The sequence below is a fragment of the Schistocerca piceifrons genome, chromosome X (genome assembly GCF_021461385.2).
Source record: "Schistocerca piceifrons isolate TAMUIC-IGC-003096 chromosome X, iqSchPice1.1, whole genome shotgun sequence".
In the NCBI taxonomy this organism is placed as follows: Eukaryota; Metazoa; Arthropoda; class Insecta; order Orthoptera; family Acrididae; genus Schistocerca; species Schistocerca piceifrons.
In genome coordinates, this window is record NC_060149.1 from 346,616,174 (window position 1) to 346,637,306 (window position 21,133).

The following is a 21,133-nucleotide window of genomic DNA, read 5'->3' on the forward strand; positions in this document are numbered from 1 at the left end:
AAATTTAAGTTATTTTGGGTCATTTAGGTATCTAATAAATTATAATATTCATCATCAAGCAGTAATCAGCCAAAAAAAGTATTTTGTTGATGGTATGTCCATGGAGCTGTGTTTTATGGCAGTAAACGATGTTGAGATAGCTCAGTGAACATTTGCACATACAGGCTGACAATTATCGAACTACATGAAATAAAATCGTCATAACTTCTGAACGTTTTGCGTTAGGACGTTCAAACTGCTTTTTGGCGGAAGGGCATGACGGGCATTAGTATGCCCATGCATGGTTTGGTTTAGCGACGAAGCTCACTTTCATTTGGATGGATTCGTCAATAAGCAAAACTTGCGCATTTTGGGGACTGAGAATCCGCATTTCACGACCGAGAATGTGGTGTGCAATGTCCAGTCATGGAATAATCGTTGCGATATTCCCCGATGGCACGGTGACTGCCGAAAGGTACCTGAAGGTTATGGAAGATGATTTCATCCCAATTATCAAAAATGGTTCAAATGGCTCTGAGCACTATGCGACTTAACTTCTGAGGTCATCAGTCGCCTAGAACTGAGAACTAATTAAACCTAACTAACCTAAGGACATCACACACATCCATGCCCGAGGCAGGATTCGAACCTGCGACCGTAGCGGTCACGCGGTTCCAGACTGAAGCGCCTTTAACCGCACGGCCACACTGGCCGGCCCCAATTATCCAAAGTGACCGTGATTTCGACAAGACGTGATTCATGCAAGACGGTGCTCGACACTATCGAAGCAGAAGATCGTTTGATGTCTTGGAGGAGCACTTTGGGGACCACATTCTGGCTCTGGGGTACCCAGAGGATGCAGGCAGGGGGCACAAATGGCCGCCATATTCTCCGGAACTGAATACATGCGACTCATTTTTGTAGAGCTATAATAAAGATAAGGTGCGCAGCAACATCCCCAAAACCATTGCTGAGCTCAAAAGACAAGGTGTACAGCAATAGCCCCAAAACCATTGCTGAGCTCAAAACAGCCATTCAGAAGATCATCGAAAGCATCGATGTTCCGACACTTCAGCGGGTCATGCAGAATTCCGCTATTCGTCTGCGCCACATCATCGCCAATGATGGCAGGCATATCGAACATGTCAGAACCTAAATCCGAATACCCGTAGTGCCGTTTAAATGTTGAATAAAGTCTCTGCACGTTGTAGTTTAATTTACATTTTTGTTCATATAGTTCAATAATTGTCACCCTGCACATGTCGGCAATCCACGAATTTCGAACAAGTGGTATCATTTCAAACAATAACGATATAGTGAGTGGGAGAAGCAGCACAATGGCGTCACGAAGAGAGGAGAAGTAACAGAAAAGAATTTCCATCTTGCTCATTTCTGATAACACACCTATGGTTTCCACTACGCAGGCCCATCGATCTGCTACGGTAGACGTAGTGAAGTCTGTTTAGTGTCTTTTTGCCTCGTCGACAGCGAAGATCATTCGTCATGGAGCTTCGCTCTGATTTTTTATAACTGGAGGCGAAGGCTATGGCAGAGGCCTTTTATAGAAACCATCCTGGCATTAGCCTAGAGTGAACTGAGAATCATGGAAAATGAATCTAGTTCGTTACACACACGCCACCCCGTCCGGTGCTTTTATAGAAATGACAGACGAAAATTATAAGGTTTCACGAAAGAACAGAACAGGAACGTTTATTTTCAGATATGGGACTTATTAATACACTGACGGAAAAAAATCGCAAAACTAAAAATAATAAATGTTGAGTACTGAAATTTCGGGAACATATTTGACTAGGTAACATATTTAAGTGTTTAATATTGCAAGATCACACATTAATATAAGCGAGATATAAGCCACTGCAAATGTGAAATGTTGGTACATTAATAGCCGATGTGACCGCCAGAATGTTGAATGCAAGCATGCAAACGTGCATGCATCTTGTTATACGGGTGCCGGATATCAGTTTGTTGCACTTGCTCTGTCAATACAGGGACGGTTAAGGCTGGTTGTGGATGACGCTGCAGTTGTCGTCCGATGACATCCCATACATGTTCGACAGAAAATAGATCTGGTGATCGGGCATGCCAAAGCAATATGACGACATTTTATGGAACATGTTGGGTTACAACAACGGTATGTGGGCGAGCGTTCTCCTGTTGGAAACCACTTTCTATAATGTTCATGAATGGCAGCACAACAGGTCGAATCACCAGACTGACTTCAAATTTGCAGACATGTTGCGTGGGATAACCACGAGACTGCTCCAGATGTTATACAAAATTGCACCCCAGACAATTACTCCAGTGGTATGTCCAGGGTGTCTAGCACGCCCTCAACTGACCTCCTTCTAACCAATACACGGCCATCACTGGCAACAAGGCAGGGCCAGCTTTCATCACAAAACACAACAGACGGCCACCCTGTCCTCCAATGAGCTATCCATTTATGTCACTTAAGTCTCAAATGGCGGTGGTTTGAGGTCATTAGAATGCACGCTACAGGGCATCTAGCTCCTAGCTGTCCTTGAAGTAATCGATTTGTGCCGACTGCTGCTCAGATTGCTGATACAGATGCAGTGCGATGCGCCAGAGCCATACGCCGAACACGATGGCCTTCCCTTCAGGCAGTGCTACGTGGGCGTCTGGAGCCCGATCTTCTTGCGACCGTACATTCTCGAGACAACAGCTGCCAACTTTCATTTAAGTTTCACAACTCCTTCTTGGTGTTGCGCTTTTTTCGTCACTGTAGTAATGAATATGAATGAAACATGTTGTAACAATGTTAGTTTGGCAATGGCCGGTTGCTACAAGTAGTTTACCTAGCGTACTAATCACCACACTACGAAATTGTGGGCAAGAGCAATGAAGCCAAGATAAACAATCTTAGTTTACGCGATTTCTGAGTGGACCTTCCGCCTTGATGAGAAGAAAACTATCGAATTTCCGGAATTTTCCTAGTTTGTCTCAAATTCTTCCGAAATCAAGCGTTTAGTCGACAGCGTCAAGATAACCAAATATGTAGAGCATTAAGTCCGCATCGAATTATCTATGGTGAATCTGCGCGAGCATTTCGTTACGTATAGTGCTCTAGATTTATTCTTTGAGGCACTACCGATATTTCATTACTTGTTCAGTGTGAGATCATGTGTGAATCGCTGTGATAGTTCTTTAGTGAAAACAAATAAAAGTATTTGCTTTATCAAAAAAATTCAGGGTACCTTTACATTGTCTCACGAAAGATGAGATGCTTCAAAGCAAAGTGGTACACGATGCTAGGGCGGAAGTACTAGCTATGAAAGGATACACTCCAAATATTTCATTTCAAAGAACGAGATGGTACAGACCCACTATGGTACACGAACAACATTACGAAACTTTTTAAGAAGCAGTATATTCTCCGCAATAGGTAGAAGGGAAAGCACAACCCAAAGATAGGAAAATGCTGATCGAAACACGGGTGGCAGTTGGAAATGCAATGCGTTAAGCGTTCAGTACCTATCAAAGCAAACCATTACCAAAGGCGCTCTCCCAAAACCTCAAGAAATTTTGGTCTTACGTTAAGGCAGTCGGTGGCAAAAAAATAAGAGTTCAGACACTCGTTGTCGAGAGAGGAACCGAAGAACAAAACAGGAAGACTAAAGCCGAAAGATTATATTCCTTGTTCAAATGTTCCTTTACAAAGGAAGATAAAGAAATATTGCCATTATTCAGTAATCGTACTGATTCGAAGATGAATGACACAGTAATCAGTCCTAGCGATGTTGAAAAACAGTTCAAATCTCTAAAGCACAATAAAGCTCTTGGGCCTGATGGGATCCCTGTCAGTTTGTACACAGCATTTGAGGTTGAAGTAGCCCCCCCTCATAACCACAATTTACTGCGGGTCGATTCAGCAAAGAATTGTTCCTAGTAATTAGAAAAGAGCTCAAGTCACATCCATCTATAAAGATGAAAGTAGAACAGATCCACAGAACTACCGCCCTATATCACTCACGTCGATATGCAACAGAATACTAGAATATATTCTCAATACAGAGATAATGATCTGAAGAAAAAAAAGCTTCTCTATGGAAGCCAATATGAATTCCGGAAGAATCTATCATGCGAAACCCAACTTGTGCTTTCACACATGATATCCCACGCGACAGAAGCAACCAGGTGAATTCAGTGTTTCTAGACTCCCGAAAGGCGTTTGATTCGGTGACACATAAGCGCCTGCGGCAGAAAATACGCCCATACGGAATATCAAGCCAGATTTGTGACGGGATTCAGGATTTCTGGAATCCTGGATGGAGAGACTTCCTAAGATGTACAGTCATGCTCAAAAGTATCCGAACGACCTGAATTGCGTTTCGTCCGATTCGCATGCAACACACATATCGCAGCTGTCTAGCAGGTCCTCTAATCGCTCCTTGGTACAGTCGTTTGACTATTGAAAATGGTTCCAAGAAGTCACCACTAGAAAACACTACTCTGTATCGCAATAACTCAAGATGTAAAGTAATACCACGATACTATAAATATCAGGGAACACCTTATCATAGATAAGACTGTCCGTAAGGCTTGTAAGCTCACATTTATTGCAATAAATGACATACGTGAAATGTTACCTCTCTCATTATTACGTCAGATAGGTAATGCACGTAGTAAGTTCGTCGTTTTCATGATTTCCTCTTCAAAGTAACATACCGTACTTGTTATTTAACACAAAATGATATTAAAAATTTAAGTTATTCACGAGCAGCTAGATGAGAATATGTATAAACTGCAAATGACACGACGAACCGCCTCGTTCTGCATATGAATTCAAACCCAGGTCATGCAGACTAAGATTTCGTGACTGGCGGAAACTAGCAGTCATTTCTGACTAGGCATACAGAGAGTGATATACCTCGATTTTAGACAGTACCAGTTAGCAAATATCAACTTTAAATTACATAACGTAAACATTTTTAACGGACGCGAATTCCTACCCAGCATCTATTGTCCCTGTTAACGAACTACGAGAGATGTTAAATATTGCTTCTTGACAAGTAACTTCCTTGAAATGCCGTGAGGTAAAGCTTTGTGTTGAACAGGGATTCGAACCCAGAACCTAATCGGATTATTATCGAAGCACAATCAACTGTGACATATCGGATTTTCTCGGCAGTAGCTAGAGGTTTTAACTGAAATAACGAGACGAAACATTACTTTTTTCCTTCCCAAGACTCCACCCTGGCACCTATCGTTGTTATAATCTAAAGAAAACGAACGTTAAGTATGGGTTTGTTACACCAGCAGCGACATGTGCACATTTTTGAACTAGAAATAATATGACGAAGATTTCAGTGCTGACTGGGAATCGAACCCCACACATATCGTTGTTGACTACACACAAAGAGACGTCAGATACCGAATTTTTCTCCATCAGCAGCTCGGAATAACATCCTTGAACTTACAGTGATCTCGCAAATAGTTCTATGTCTCACTGGGAGTAAAAAACGTCACATATCGTTCGTTAGTGATAAAAATCTGAACTACTATCCACCAGCAAATAGGGGTTCTCACGCTAGAGCTTAATAATACATAATGAAAACCGGGCCAGGATTCGAACCCATTCACACACAATATGTGGAGATGTCGAGGAATCTGCAGTTTTGAACAAACAACAAGTTGTAGTCGAGCTGTATTGTCACGAACGGATCAAATTCCGCGTTAAGGGCGGTCTGAGTTGTATTCACAGTTCAGAACCAATTTTATCGACATACAGAAGCTCAAATAAAAGATGGAATAAGTGTCCTGTGACCCTACATAGCGTTTGTTTCGTCACTAGAAATAAATAACTAGTATAAGAAAGGTTACTGGTGATAGAATTCCCACATTTCGCCACTCCTGACTTTATTGTGGTTCAACCTAATGTATACTTGGTAGAGAAGGAATATCATGTTTAATGTGAATTTCAGATCGCAATGCTATTATACCTTCTTCACCTGGCGTAGCTTTGTCGAAAACGACGTGCACTGCAAAAGAAAATCAGTAACACACTGTCTCTCAGAAGTCTAGATCCGGCCATATGCATTATCTCACTGCACTGTGGAATGCGGAAGTTCTGGAGGAACTGTTGTTGACTTCTGGAGGTGCTGTAGCTACATGACAGTTAGTAGCATAACGGTAAGCGTCGTGCACCGTAGATAAGACGTCGCGTGTTCTATTACATTCGATGCTACATTTTTTTTAAAACGCAATTCTGCTGTCTGCTGAAGTTCTCAATTTAATGGAATATTTGAACATAATTAACTTCACTTCTCAACCCAAAATAGCCGCATGTGGAAAAAGGGATAACTTCTGTGACATTTTGTTCTTTTCAGGTTTAATAGACGGCCAGGCAGCAGATGCATCTCGAAGCTATTGTATTATGTATGGAGAGAGCGCATCGTGCCCAAGTAGTCAGGAAAAGTATTTGCTACATTAGCTGTCATCTGGTAGTGGCATTTTATTCTTCTTCAAACCTTGTTTGACAGCTTTAACTTCAATCTGGAACCGCGCGACCGCTACGGTCGCAGGTTCGAATCCTGCCTCGGGCATAGATGTGTGTGATGTCCTTAGGTTAGTTAGATTTAAGTAGTTCTAAGTTCTAGGGGACTGATGACCTAAGATGTCAAGTCCCATAGTGCTCGGAGCCATTTGAACCATTTTTGAACAGCTTTAACTCAGAACAAGTTTTCTACATATATGTAATCAATAAACTGCATTTGCATTGTCAGACTGTTATAGACAACATCAGAGAATTCGCATATATCGTTGATGATTAATTTCTCTCTCATGTTTACTGTTGTTTTAACAACACTAAAAGAAACCTTATGAAAATTGTGCACTGTATTATAAGAAAAGAAATAAAACTACCCACGATAACCTTACAACGAATGTCTGTTTTAATAAAACTGAGTATCTGACACAAGCGTGCCTCTATCGGCACGAATTAGTAAAATACTACTCACTTAGATTTCGATTGGGTCTGGTTTAATTGGTATGCTGTGTCATACTCAACAGGTATGCAAATGTGGTATTTCATAAATAAAGTTATGTATTCATTAGAAACCCAAAATTAGCTTGTCAGCAACGGAAAGAGGCGTTACCTGTTGCGCAGCATTGTAAGTTTTTCACCATTGCACTATGAGCTGAAAGTATTTTCTTGCGATTTCCTTATCGATGTTTGATCTGACTGCTTGTAGCTCTTTCACAGAAGGGATAAAAACTTTACAGTCAGAGAGACTGGAACCACGACCCGTAACAGATGCTTTTTCACAGGTCAGCATGTGCCCACACAGCTAGCGAAGAGGCATGTTTTATGCCTTCCTTTTACGAGGCCAATACTGGCTAGAACTCGTAAACCGCTACTTGAAGGACGAGATTAGTTACGATTTCCACGTGCAACGACTTTCCTGGGCTGAAAACCGTAAATTTACAATCTTTTGTTACTCCTCAAGCGATAATAACTCAGATTATTCAATGGAAATGACAAGAAAAATCAAGTGAACTTTGAGGCTTAATTCCGTGCACACCTGGAAGTAACTCGTCGTTTACAGAGTTGCCAAACATGCCGTGCCTTGTTGCCAAAGCTCAGTTACAGTACCAGCAGGAAGAAGACGAACCGATGTAATTCTACAGCGGCCTGGGAAGTGACCATAGCTGGTGTCTCAAAGACGCGGCTTCTACAGCCTGGAATACGTAATGCGTCTGATTCGCATTTCTGTAACTAGGTTTACGGACTGGGGCGCAGTTACTAATAATACTCAGAACTGACTTCAAACTAAGCATCATAAATCAGTAACTCTCACAGTTGTTTTTATATTTCTTTCGTAACTGTACTCAAAACTTAGAAACTCATTCACAGACGTTTTCGTGCCTCGCCTCTAGTCGAGCACACCAAACAAAAATAAAAAAAAGATTGTGTGTGTCTGAGAGAGAGAGAGAGAGAGAGAGAGAGAGAGAGAGAGAGAGAGAGATAAAAATAAAAAATAAATAAGAGAGAAGGTAAAGAATTGTTGTAAAGAAATCTTTCATTAAAATGACACGTTCCACATCATTACGAAATGTCGTATTCATGATCTATGGAAGAAGTATTAATATAATCTAATCCAATCATATCATATTGCTGAATAGCCATGAAGAGTCATGAATTACCCAAATTTTCGCCAGTATCAGTAACCAAATCTAAACTTGAAAATAAAAGACGACAGTTTTTGTAATAAACCGGGACTCCTATCAAGACCCTTTAATCCCTGTTTACTAACCACGAAAGATATCTGATATACCTCCATTCAGAAGTAACAAAGTGTGTATGCATTTAAAGATGAAGCGCATGATGTGAAGTTCAGTGATGGAGATACGAACCGAACACGTAATCGGATTGTTAACTAAGTAAAAGCAAATCTTACGTATCGGTTTTTCTTACCAGCTGCTAGGTGTTGGAATCTAAAATACGGATACAAATTTATGTGCCTGAGCTGCAATTGAACCGCACTTCTATCGTTCTTCTTTATCGTCCACGAATATAGCTTAAGTATCAATTGCTTACTCACCAACAGTAAGATGCGTGAGTTTGACCAGAAATTGTTGGAAACACATAAACAGACATTAAAAATGCACGTTAATTTTTACTAGCAGGCCGGTGTGCACGTGATAGGGCTTGAAATGAAATTATGAATATTTTTGTACTGGATCAGGATTCGGACCCACATACTTAGCTTTGGAGGAGACCTAAAGAAGATTGCAGTCTTGGAAAAAGGAACGAAATGATTGAACTATACTGTTCCGAGAGATTCAGATCCTCAAAAGAGGAGATACGAATTCGAATCAAAGTCCAGCACCAAATTTTTCAACGTCTCTAGTTCAATCAAGCACAAGTAAACGAAGAGCCCTGTTCCTTTAAATGGCTATTGGTTCATCAAATAAAATAAAATTTTCTAATGTAAGTAAGTTTACTGGCGACAGTATTTCTGTTTACCATGACCTCCGTCTATATCATTTCCCAAAGTACACCCGGCTCTGTCCAGTTGGGAATGAAGGAACGGGATGTTTAATGCTGATTCTGGATTATAACGTCTTTCTCTTGAGGTTACCAGAGGTAAAGTAAATCTGTTTGTGCCTCTTAAGTAAATGCCTCAACCCACGCATTGCACCTCTAATAGTTCGTTCCACCAGACCATTGTGGCCACATTTCCCAGCCCCAGGAGTGTGCTGTAACAGATGACGTGCTTAGCTTACAAAATTAGTCACGGTGGAAAAAATGCGAGTCTATTAAATGGTTAAGTAGATGCAAGCTTCTGATGCGGAGATTGTGCTATTCTCACGTCAGCAGGATGTAAAGACTCTTCTAGGCGTCATAGCGTCGATGTGAAGCCATTTTGAAGTTTTCACTAATTCAGGAAATTTCTTAGTTCGAGAAAATCCAGTGTGAAATGTGAAGTTACCGGATAATTCAATTATTGCAATCATTATTACAATCATCTTTTCCTACCGCTGCTGGAATACATGTGCTTGAAGATCATAAATGATCATTATGTATCATTGGTCATTATAAAAGTAGTTGCCCTAGATTAGGTTCTTTCCGTGTCTACGGAATCCTTTTCATGTTAATAACAAACATCAGCAATAACTCGTAGATTACATTAAAACTAAAGTAATTGATGAAGACGTCACTTGATAACAAAAACGCGCTGCCTTTCTTCATTTACTTGCGCCTAGAAATGCCTGTCGAATATTGCCAAACCAAAAGTCAAGGGATCTTACTGCCTTCCGATATACGTCGCTGTCAGTTCTTCCATATGATTTGGTCGACGTGACCTGCTTCAAGTTGTGTATGACAGAGAATGTTTTAGAAAATCAATTGTTTTCCTTTGCAATAAACAAGATTTTCATTCTAAGGTATCCAAGATCAAAATTTTTTCAATATTAGTTCAAATTTAATATTCGCATCTATAATGTAAGAAAGTATTTCACAGTTGCAAAACCAGCATCCAACTCATTGTCGCTGACCAAAAATTCTAGCTCAGTGTGACACCAGTTTAAATAACCTAATGTAGCGAAGACTGTTTGCCAGTGCTCTTTCTCACTGGAAAATATGCAGTTCACTCATTGGGCTCCATAAGTACACTGTAACAGTAATTTCTGTGTGTATGCCATGCATATGGATTGTAGAATTTAGTGGTGCTCTCTCTTCCACTTCTGAATACAATATGCCTGGCCTAAGCGGGCCCTTTATCACTATAGGCCCTGGGTAGTGCAACATCATACTGACCACAGTAATGTGATTATACTGACAACCTCACTGTTCGTTTTACCTGATTTTGTAATCATTTAAATAAAACAACATGACCTTCCAGTGGGAGGCATTTTGTGCCCCTTTCCCTTCTGTGAAATTTGTCACTAAGCATTTTGCCTTCCAACCAGCGAAATGCGGCAGAGTACGGCCAGTAAACGATTCACAAATCACGATTTAGTGCCGTTAAGACGATTTCTTTAAACACTGGCGTAGCTGAAGGAATTTAGTTTCTTCTTAAATCGTGTTATGCAGCAACATTCACAGATATCTCAAATAGGGAAAGCTCTTTATCCAGATACGAAGGTTGTAAAACAAACTTCCCACAGTTTGTGTCAGGTTCATCTTTTCGTCTGATAGCACTGCGTAAGTAATTTTTCTAAGAGGTATCACAAGTAGTGTTCCTGTAGCTGTTTGAATCATTGGTTGAAAACGAGTTTAACACCAGTGGGTACAGCACTGCTACATATTCAAAATGATTATCAGCCGAAGTCTGAGTTCATCCACAAACTGAGGTGTATTTATAATACTGAAGCTAGACTGTGTGTTCTTGTCTTCCTTGAGTGGGCATTGGAAGACGTTGACACACACGTACACAATACAATGAATACTTCGAACCCTATAGTTGACGTACCTCTCATAAACTAGTTTTATTGTTTTAATTATTCTGGTTCAAAATGGCTCTGAGCACTATGGGACTTAACATCTATGGTCATCAGTCCCCTAGAACTTAGAACTACTTAAACCTAACTAACCTAAGGACAGCACACAACACCCAGCCAAATTATTCTGGCTCTTAAGCATGCAGTATGTGTTGTAGATACAGTCTTAGACAAAAAAATTTACCGCTGAGTCGTTCACGTAAGGTGGACAATACAGTCATGCTCGCCTCTGAATTCTACGTTAGGCAATACGCTCTATCTCGCAACATTTTAGACTGATACACTTCCTGGAGGAACTCTTGACTGCAGTCTGAGTACATCACTCTTGTCTGCGACCATAGTCTTGAGGCAAAACGCAATAGCAGCTAATACGATGTCTGGTAACCAAAAGCACACGTCAAAATTTTTGTCGCCCCTTTCCTCTCGGTGCTGAAGCTATGAGTATAATTCAAGCGAATCTACAATATATGTCGCTTTCTGTCACATTGGTAGTAACAATTTGGTTCTACAATATTTTAGCGAGAGATTTCTTGGCCGACCATCTGCCTCTGAACACTACATGCGTCTGAGTTCTCTGGGACCTGTTTGCTCCCTACCAGCGGGACTGAGGCACTGCACTGCCCCACCTTCTGCCGACAACGTCTGCTCCACCACGAGTTATATGGAGAGCGGTGTTCAGATGCGGATCCACAATACACCGCGCACAGGATAGTGTTTGAAGGTGGATCCTCGCGCAAGGTAAGAAGCTGTATTTGAATGCAGATCCACAGTATTCAATACCGGAGTTAGCGTTCGAGTGTGGATCTGCTGCATACTATATATCCGGAGCTGTGTTTGAGAGGCGGATCCACCATACGCAGCATCCGTGATAGGGTTCGCGGGTGGACCAAGCATGCGTTACGTCCAGAGAAGTATTCTATGCTCGAAGTTTGGTCCACCAGCCGATGGGACCGGGACCTGAAACTTTAAAGGGGTCTCTGTAGCATGTGTGTATATTTAATATGATCTTCTTCATATAGGCATCTGTAGTTTGAGGTGTTGGATTTGGTGAGCTGTTAGGAATTCTTGGATGGTTGCACTCTGAGTTATTTGGGGGGGGGGGGGGGAGTATTGTGAATTCCGTTTGTCCGCGCTGGAGGTGGATCGCATTGATGCCTTCGTGACTTTTTCACTGTTTGATGGTAGAGGATAAAGATGATAGGGTGTTGAGGATCTGTTGTACTTGTACTTAGTTTGAGGTGTACAACATTGCGCGCATTTCCGGCGAATGGTCAAAACAAGTTCCTGTTGTAGTAACTGAGATCGTTCTGTTTATAGACAGGTTGCAGAAGGTAACAGATATGTCTTTCTCCGACTTAAATTGCAGAGATCAGATGGCTGAAGATAAATGCATACTCATCTATGCTTAGAAAGGGAGAATGCTTTTTTATTATTAAGTGAGTTTTGGCAGGAGTGAATATGGTTTTACATATGCGAGTGGAAATTGTGAGCGAAGGGTGAATGACGTCAGGTTCGCTGGCTGGGGAAGACACTGTTTACATGTCCTGTTGGAGATGCAAGGGGAAGATAGAGATCTGCGCTATTCAGGAATCCATTTGCGCACTGTATGTCGTTAGACAATAGCTGGAGAGCAGGTATAGAGAGAGCCCACTTCAGCATTCTGGTCCTGGGGCTGAGTGGACAGCTGTTTAGATGGACAGCTATGTGGCTTTGACATGCCGCCGCCGGCGCTCGGACACTCGCTTTGTAATGCGCTATGGGATTAGTTTGAGCATTTAGTACTTGTTTCGGTGGTTATTGGATTAAGAACTGTAATATTGAAGGCCATGTCCTCAGCGGGACCGCTGTGTAATTGAGTAAGTGTATTTACGTATTTGGAGATATGTTTCGCGAATGGTGATGTTAAGTTGATGGCGCAGTTTAGCTACCACTGTAAAAAAATAGCTGTCTGCTGCTGAAAGAAAGAAAGAAAGAAAGGGATGACCTTGCCCCCAGATCTGATGGATGAGTTATTAGATAAGAGCAAGTGATAGTTGAATGATGCTATGTGTTCGGATATAGGAGTCTCTAAACAGTGGGGCGAGATTTTTTTTAATGTGGAAATTTATGCACTCTATAGATAGTGATATTCGACCGCTAGTGACAACAGTTAAGAGCGGAAAAATAGGTACAAATCGAGCGCTGGCAGAAGGTTGCTGCAATGGTAATAATATTTAATTGAAGGTGGATGTGGTAAATATGGACCAGGCTTTGAATATTGTCGTATGTGCTTGGTGCTTTGTATAAAAGTTTGACTCTTTAATTGCGTTTGGTATTTCTGGGTGTGTGTAAAATTAATTTTACTGTTGAAAGTGCGAGAAAGATGAGTTGATTGGTGTTTAGATAGAGGCTACGTTTGTAATTCGGAAAGAGGGGATGAGAATGGTAAACTGATTGATGGGCATGGTTTGTGGGGTGATATATGAGTGTCAAGACAGGGTTGAGGACGTTTGCGTATGTTGATGGTGGGACAGTTGTGAGGTTAGGTGCGGTGGGAGGTGTAAATTAGATCTTATTTTTTAAAAAAATGTTGTAAAGTAAGAATAATATTGAGAAGGTTTTTAGATGGCTGGTCACGCGACGAGGCGAGAGCACGGATGTGTAGTTATGCTTAGTTAAAGGGCCGTGTAATGTCGTGTGAGGAGCAATGTGCAGTGTGCTACAGTGTCATAGGAGGTAAAGACAGGTGCTGCTATGATGTGTCTAGCGTATGGAGGCTGCACTTTGGAATTATGCTACGTTGATATAAAGTTGACTTTCACCTGCGTTCGGTGGTCGCGGCTCGGGATTGCGGTTCTGGACGGACGTATGTGTGTGCTTTGACCGCTGACGAGTGCGTTGACCGCGCCAACTCACGCTTGCGGAAGCCGAGCAGGGGCTGCGCGAGGTCTGAAATCTGACGGATGGGTGACTCCATGATCCTGTGGGCATGGTGCAGAGTGGGGATACCTGTGCACGTGAGCTGAGTTATTTTGCGAGCGGATCTGCAGGCTACGCGTTATTAGGATAGTTTACGAGTACTGAGCGTATCTACACATCTGTGTGACATATTATTTAGTAGCAGTTTGCTATAGTGTGTACTGAAATTATGATTGGGTGCGTGTCTGTGGGCTGTGCAACATGGCCCAGGGCACATCTGGGATTGGTGTTTTGTGATAGCGTGATAGATACACTATATGGTTAAATAAGTTGTTCGAAAAAAATAAATAGAGTGTTCTCAATGATTACACGCTCCTGCAGCGCAGATCAGAGTGCATGCGAGTAGTAAATGTTTTCCCGGCCGCGTTAATAGAGTGTGTCAACGAGCTATGAGCTATTCTGAGAATAGACGTGAAAGTAGGTCCAGACCTGAGACGCCGGCGGTATACATGAGAAGAACAATGCAATAACGGCAATCTGGTCAGAATGTGAGTGAGTAGACAAATAACTGGACAAATTTATCTGTAGAGGAGTTACAGGTCTGGATTGGAATGAATATCTTGATGAGTGTGGTTGTGTTGCCAAGTATAGTGCACTACTGGAGTTCAGAAACTGCCGTATACGAGCGTTACATATCGAAACCTATGAGAAGTAAAAGTTTCAAAAAGATTTGTCGCAAATAAATAAAGTACACTCGTTCCTCCTTCCATCAGCCTGTGCACTGAAATTATTTCCGAAAATTAGCAGTTGTTTGGCTATTTGGAGGTAAATGTTTTGCATTATTTACGAGCGGTTCTGTAGGCTGTGCTATGAGTTATTTTTAACTGTTTACAATTAGCAAGTGTGTGTCTAGAACATGAGTTATGTAGGAGTGTTTTGCAGGTCAGTATGATGTGGGACATGTCGGTGTGATACATATACTCCATTCGTAAATAAAGTAAATTAGTTCCTCCATCCATGGACCAAGTGCAGGGTGAGTCCGTTTACCAGAAACGTGTAGGAAGAGGTTGAGTGCTGGTGGCTTAGTTTGGAACAATTTTCTTAGGTTGGTGGCGGAAGCGCAAGTGAGCTTCGTTTATTGGCAGATTTAAAACTTGGCGCTGGTTCCTAGGAGGAGGAGGTGGCGGTCTGGTCCTCGAAAAGTAGTTGAAATTAGGGAGTTGAACACATTTGCATACGTATATGAAATTGTAAATTCAATTATTTAATATAGCGGGCTGGTGAGAGTGAATTAGCGAGCATTCTCGTGACGAGCAAACGCGCTGTTGTACGGTCATGGTGGATCCACTGTCAGTCAAACTCTCGCGCCAAACGTATCCTTTGTCCGGCACGCGGTCGACATGTTCCATCATGTCCGGCGTTAAGTGCTCGCGGTCACGGAAAGACGTTTACGTAGTCGGACTCTGAGACGCTGCTCGCCGGCTACCTGGTGCGCTGGCCGTGGGGGTGTGCGGGCACTGGTGGTCGCTTGACGTCAGCCGGCCAGGGAGCTGCCGATGGAGTGGGCTCAGCCGGCCGCACGTACGTCAGCTGCGCTCTGCAATTTCGCTGTGTGAGCATGGAGAAGTCAGTTGCGACACACCTGCATGACCGTAATGTCTGAAATAAAGTCATTTTCCAGGTATTTACAGAAGGCTATGTCTGTCGCGTGTATGGAGGGTGTGTGACGTAAGCGGGACGGCGGCGCAGCGATTGTACAGTTATTACGCGCGCGGGAGAGTGAGTCAATTAGCGGGCATTCTAGTGCAGTCCAAACGTGCTGTTATATAGTCATGGCGGATTCCACTGTCGAGCAAACTTTGACGCCAAAAATGTGGCAGCGAACGGTTGGCTGTTGTGTGATTCAGCTACGAGGCAGACAATTTTGGCGGGAAACGTGCGGAGGCGACGAATAGACGTGGTGAGCGGACAAGGGGCCGCTGTGACGTCAAACTCGACAAGTTCCAGCGTGTCCAGCGAAAACATGTTTACGACGTGGGAGCGATCGCTGGGCTCGCCCCCCGCGCTAGTGGCCGGCCGCCTCACGTGACAGGCGTAGGCAGTGTCTCCGCGTGCTGGCCAGGGGGTGGCGAGGATTTGAACTAATTCAGTTGGAGCGCGGACGTCGTGGTGACTGCACTGCGATATCAAAGATGTGTGTGCTGACTGTGTTGGAGAACAAGTGATGACCGTACTGCTTGAAATAAAGTCTTCAGTCCCTTCCCCCCTGCAAAATCAAAGGACGTGACTTACGTTACTATAAGAGCAGTTTATTATTTGACGCGATTATGATAGGCTACCAGTGAAAAAAGATAAGTGAGGGAGAAAGTTCCTATGTGTGATCAATTATGGTGTTGGGATTTGAACTTGTGATAGATTTTTGTTATGGATGTAAGGAAAATGGCTTTCTCACCGAGAAAATCGGACATCTTGAATAAATAATAAATGATAATAATAAATAGAAGTACAGTTTTCGAGAGAATATCGTGTTGGAATTTGAATTTGGCGCAAATTTCTAGTGGAGGTAGGCCTATAATAATAAATAATGAATGATAATAAATGATAATGAATGATAATAAATGACAATGAATGTTAATAAATAATAATGAATAATAATAAACAAAAGTAAGGTTTTGCAGCCATTATCATGTTGGAATTTGAATTTGGAGGGAATTTCCTAGTGGAGGCAGGTCAATAATAATAAATAATAATAAATGATAATAAATAATAGTAAATGATAATAAATAATAGTAAATGATAATAAATGATAATGAATGATAATAAATAATAATAAATAATAATGAATGTTAATGAATGATAATCAATAATAATATAAAGACAAGTATGGTCTTTGCACGCATTATCCTGTTGTAATTCAAACTTCCCGCCATTTTTTCTTCTGGAGGCTTAGGTTAGTGGACGTAGCACAACTGGGCTATTTTCGCGCCAAAATTCAAATTTCCCGCCATTTTTTCCTTGAGGTTAGGTTAGTGGACGTAGCACAATTGGCCTATTTTCCCCCCAAAAGCCGCCATATTGGATGACGTCATGCGCTGTTGCCAAGTCTACATACCGCCATCTTGGATGACGTCATCGCCGCCATCTTGAATAAATTTGGCAACAATGGAGGGTGGGGTGACACGAAGGTTGCCCTACTACTTGCGGTGTCACCTTATGATGTCATAAGCATTTTGTAGGTCAAAGAAGACAGAAATAAGGTATTGACGTCGGTCAAAAGCTATCTGGATGGCAAATTATCAGCAGTGGAATGGCCTTAGCGAAAACCTTGCTTGGATGGAGCCAGAAGGCCCTGAGACTCACGTAGACAACAGAGCCGCCGGCTCACCACGCGTTTGAGCAACTTAGCAGAGAACACTGACGAGACTAATTGGCTGATAGCTGTCCAACTCTAGGGGATGCCCACCCGGTTTCAGTACCGTGACGATGGTGCTTTCTTGATAATGAGATGGCAACTCACCCTCGCTCCAGATACGGTAAAAGATGATAAGGGGATGACGCTGTCAGTCTACTGACAGGTGCTTGAGCATTTTGGTGTGGATCTGCTCTGGCCCTGGGGCTGTATCAGGGCAAAGGGCTAGGGCACTGAAAAACTCCCACTCACTGAATGGAGCATCATAGGGCTCCATCTGGTGTGCACCGGAAAGATAAGTAAAATCTCTCCATCTGCTCCTTAAGGACACGAAAGGCAGCTTGATAGTTTTCGGACGCAGAGACTCAAGCATAATACATAGCAAAATGTTAAGTTACGGAGTCTGGGTTAGTGAAAACATCATCGTTCAAAAAAATACCAATACACCTGCAGAGGATTGGTATCCACAGAGGCTTCTAACCTTTGCCCAGAGTTGCAAAGAAGTCTTTTTGTCGTTTATTAAGTGGTGGACCCGAGCATAGAATCATTTAAAGACAATGAGATGCTCAATTGATAGACGTTGCTTATGGCGTTGAAGAGCCCGCATGGGTCTCTAATGGCCTCAGTGATCTGCAAGGTCCACCAAGGTATTATCTTCCAACCAGGGGGGGGGGGGTTAGTTCTTGAATAATAGTATGGCTGTTGTTGCACTCTGGACAGTTAACTCAATACCTCCATGTAGCGAGGAGCTCAGAACGACAATGAGGGTAAAAGTATCCCAGTCATCACTCTGGAGAGATCATCTGGGCTCCGAGGAGAGTGATGCTGAGAGTGGGACAGAAAAATCGAGAAGTGGTCACTAATACACAGGTCATTGTGGACCCTCCAGTGGACAGATCGGAGAAGACAAGGGCTGCAAATAGAAAGATCAATGGACCGAGTAAGTTCCATGTGCACAATTGAAGTGTTTGGAGGCACCAGTATTCAAGAAACAGAATTCGAGTTCTGCCAAAAAGTTTTCGATGTCCTTCGTGCGGCCAGTAATCGCGGTTCCACCCCACAAAGGTTTATGGGCATTAAAGTTGTCTGTGATTAGGAACGGTGGTAAAGTCCTGAAATAGCCTTACCCTAACAGCCACAACCTCCAAAGTTGTGTTAAGAGGCACAAGTTCGCTACATATAGAGTCCAGAACATAAGTGCAAATTTCACCTGGCACCTTATCATGATTGGCACAATTCTTAAAATATCACTGGTATCCACTAAGTGCAGGAGCCCACACTCTGGAAACAAAGTTCCATGGAGGGCAATGCATAAGGTAGGGGAGGAGCTAAAGAGGTGTTGTAGCTCAGCCAGGTGGTGGAAACAACCACTGCGACTCCGCTGGGCAGACATGCTGTCCAGTCTACTGTGAGGGCGCGAAGGGACCAAAGAGGCAGGTTATGTCGCAAGGTCACCTGCTGCCACTGGTTGAGAAGTGATATTATCAACACACCTAAGACCTGAGAAATGTTGCATGGCGCAATCTGGTGCCTCAGGGGTGACCAGGTTCGTTGCCCCAGTCACAGAAGCAGAACATGTGGGATCCAGTGCCATGGGGGCCAACGAAATTTCGTTCGTCTTGGAAGACTTATTTTTTTTTTCTTTTTCTCAGTAGTTGGTTTCGATGAATTCCCTGAATTAGTTTCAGGGACTGAAGAAGATCGTGAAACCCTGTGACCAGCTCCTTCAGTCACTGGCTGGTATCCAGTTGCACACCAGCAAAAACCCCGGAGGGGAGTGTCCTGAAGGACTCCTTCCTGGCATGAGGAGATGGACGTGGGTGATGTGTCTTGAGGGGGGGGGGGGGGGAATGGGGACGGGTGTCCCTGGTGGGAGGGGGACGCAGCAAGGGGAGGAGAGTATCAACCACCAGTGGGACAAGCACATTCGAACGGCCCTGAGGGTGCGCTGTAGGATGCATAATGGGGAGAGTACAGTTGGCAAAGAGGGCAACGTCGGCATAGCTGTTGCGTATGACATTGTCGTCTGTGCAGGATGTACTTACTCATGCTATGTCAGTCTGTCCATTCTTATACTCCTGTATTTTTTTCTTTCTGAAAGACAGTGCAGTCTATTGAGCAGGGAGAATGGTACACAAGGAATGTTCACCTGCAACGGTCGTCAACAGTTCCTACAGACTGGGATGGTATCACATCGTGAAGACATGTGCCCAAATTTCAAATATTTGAAGCACAGCAAAGGGGGCACATATGGTTTCACATCACATCAGTATAACATCACAAAAAGATCATTCGATGGAAAGGCAGAGGGGGAAAGGGACAGTCCAAGAACAGGCTTGCAGCACAGAAGGGAAAGCAGTACTGCATAGGCTGGGGTCTCATGGTAGCCAAGCATGTACTCACCAAAGAGTTGTGGGCCCCACAGGGGGACGAACAGAGCAAGCATATTTAAATGGATGTTGGTTGTAGTAGTTATTCTGAGATGAGGAAAGTTAGACCAAAGATAGAAAAGCGTGGAGAGCTGCATCAAACCAGTCTTCAGACAAAAGACGACACCACCACCTCCACAACAAGTAATGTGGCTTTCTGTAAAGATTAAACAACTAACTACACTACAGATCAACGGAATCATACCATAAGTTATAGTAATGCAACAGGAATACCTGCAATATAATATCACCATCACTCATTTGATATCCACTTCTCGATGAAGGCCAGCTACAGACGTAACTACGCATTATGGTCTCAGGCTAAACGCAACCATTTCTCTCCTGCGAGTTTTCTAATAGCGTTGGTCTTTTCTCATCTCTTGAAATCCAGCAAATATCTTCCTTGGTCCATCTACCATCCACTCACCTGACTACGTGACCCACCCATCCCCCCTTTATTTTCTTTATGGTCACAATTACGTCCTCCACTCTAATCTTTCTCTGATTCATCTGTTTGTTGTCCAGTCTCTCCTAGTGATTCTCATACGTATCTCCATTTCTCACAGGGTTACACTCACTTCTTTGAATGATTTTCTGTTTGGAAAGGCCATGTCTCACTTCCATAGGTCGAAACTGACAATATTCTAAGATAATAAACTCTCACTGTTTTTTTTTTCTTTTCCATCAGGCCACATGTAGCCCTCCGGGACCATCCGACCGCCGTGTCATCCTCAGATGAGTATGCGTGTATTTAGCACACCGCTCTCCCGGTCGTTATGATGGTTTTCTGTGACCGGAGCCGCTACTATTCGGTCGATTAGCTCCTCAATTGGCATCACGAGGCTGAGTGCACCCCGAAAAGTGGCAATAGCACATGGCGGCCCGGATGGTCACCCATCCAAGCGCCGGCCACGCCCGACAACGCTAAACTTTTGGTGATCTGTCGGGAACCGGTGTATCCACTGCGGCAAGGCCGTTGCCTTCTCACTTTTATAGAAATTCAAAATTTCTTTGGAAAAGTCTGTTCACTTTATCAGAACCTCTCCAGGTCATCGCTGACTGTCCGTCCAAACGTTGTTTCCAGTTATCCATATAAGGTCTCATAAATTAATTCTAAGGGAATTTTCAGTTCATGCCAAAATAGTTGTAGATGAAGAATCAACAGACGAGGTGTCACTTTCTTAGCTGTTATTCTGTGATATTAGCTATGAATACGAAAAAATCACTAATGAATTAAATAAGTTTCGAATGATATGCGGTACAATACACAGAACCCTGGGAGACAAGACAAGGAAGGATATAAAGGTAAAATTTTACAAAGAAATGGCTATTTTCGTTCTAACGCATGGAAGCAAATCTTGGACATTAACTTAGAAAAACACAGTCAGATGAAACGAAATTTTTAAGGAAAGCTGAAGGATGTATCCTCATAGAT

The 21,133-nt window shown here is 42.8% G+C and overlaps 1 protein-coding gene across 2 annotated transcripts in view; it reads right to left on the reverse strand.

Moving 5' to 3' along the window:
* Positions 1 to 21,133, reverse strand: part of LOC124722111 (potassium voltage-gated channel subfamily H member 2-like) — a 1,246,495-nt gene that overhangs the window by 138,863 nt on the left and 1,086,499 nt on the right. The window lies entirely within an intron of this gene.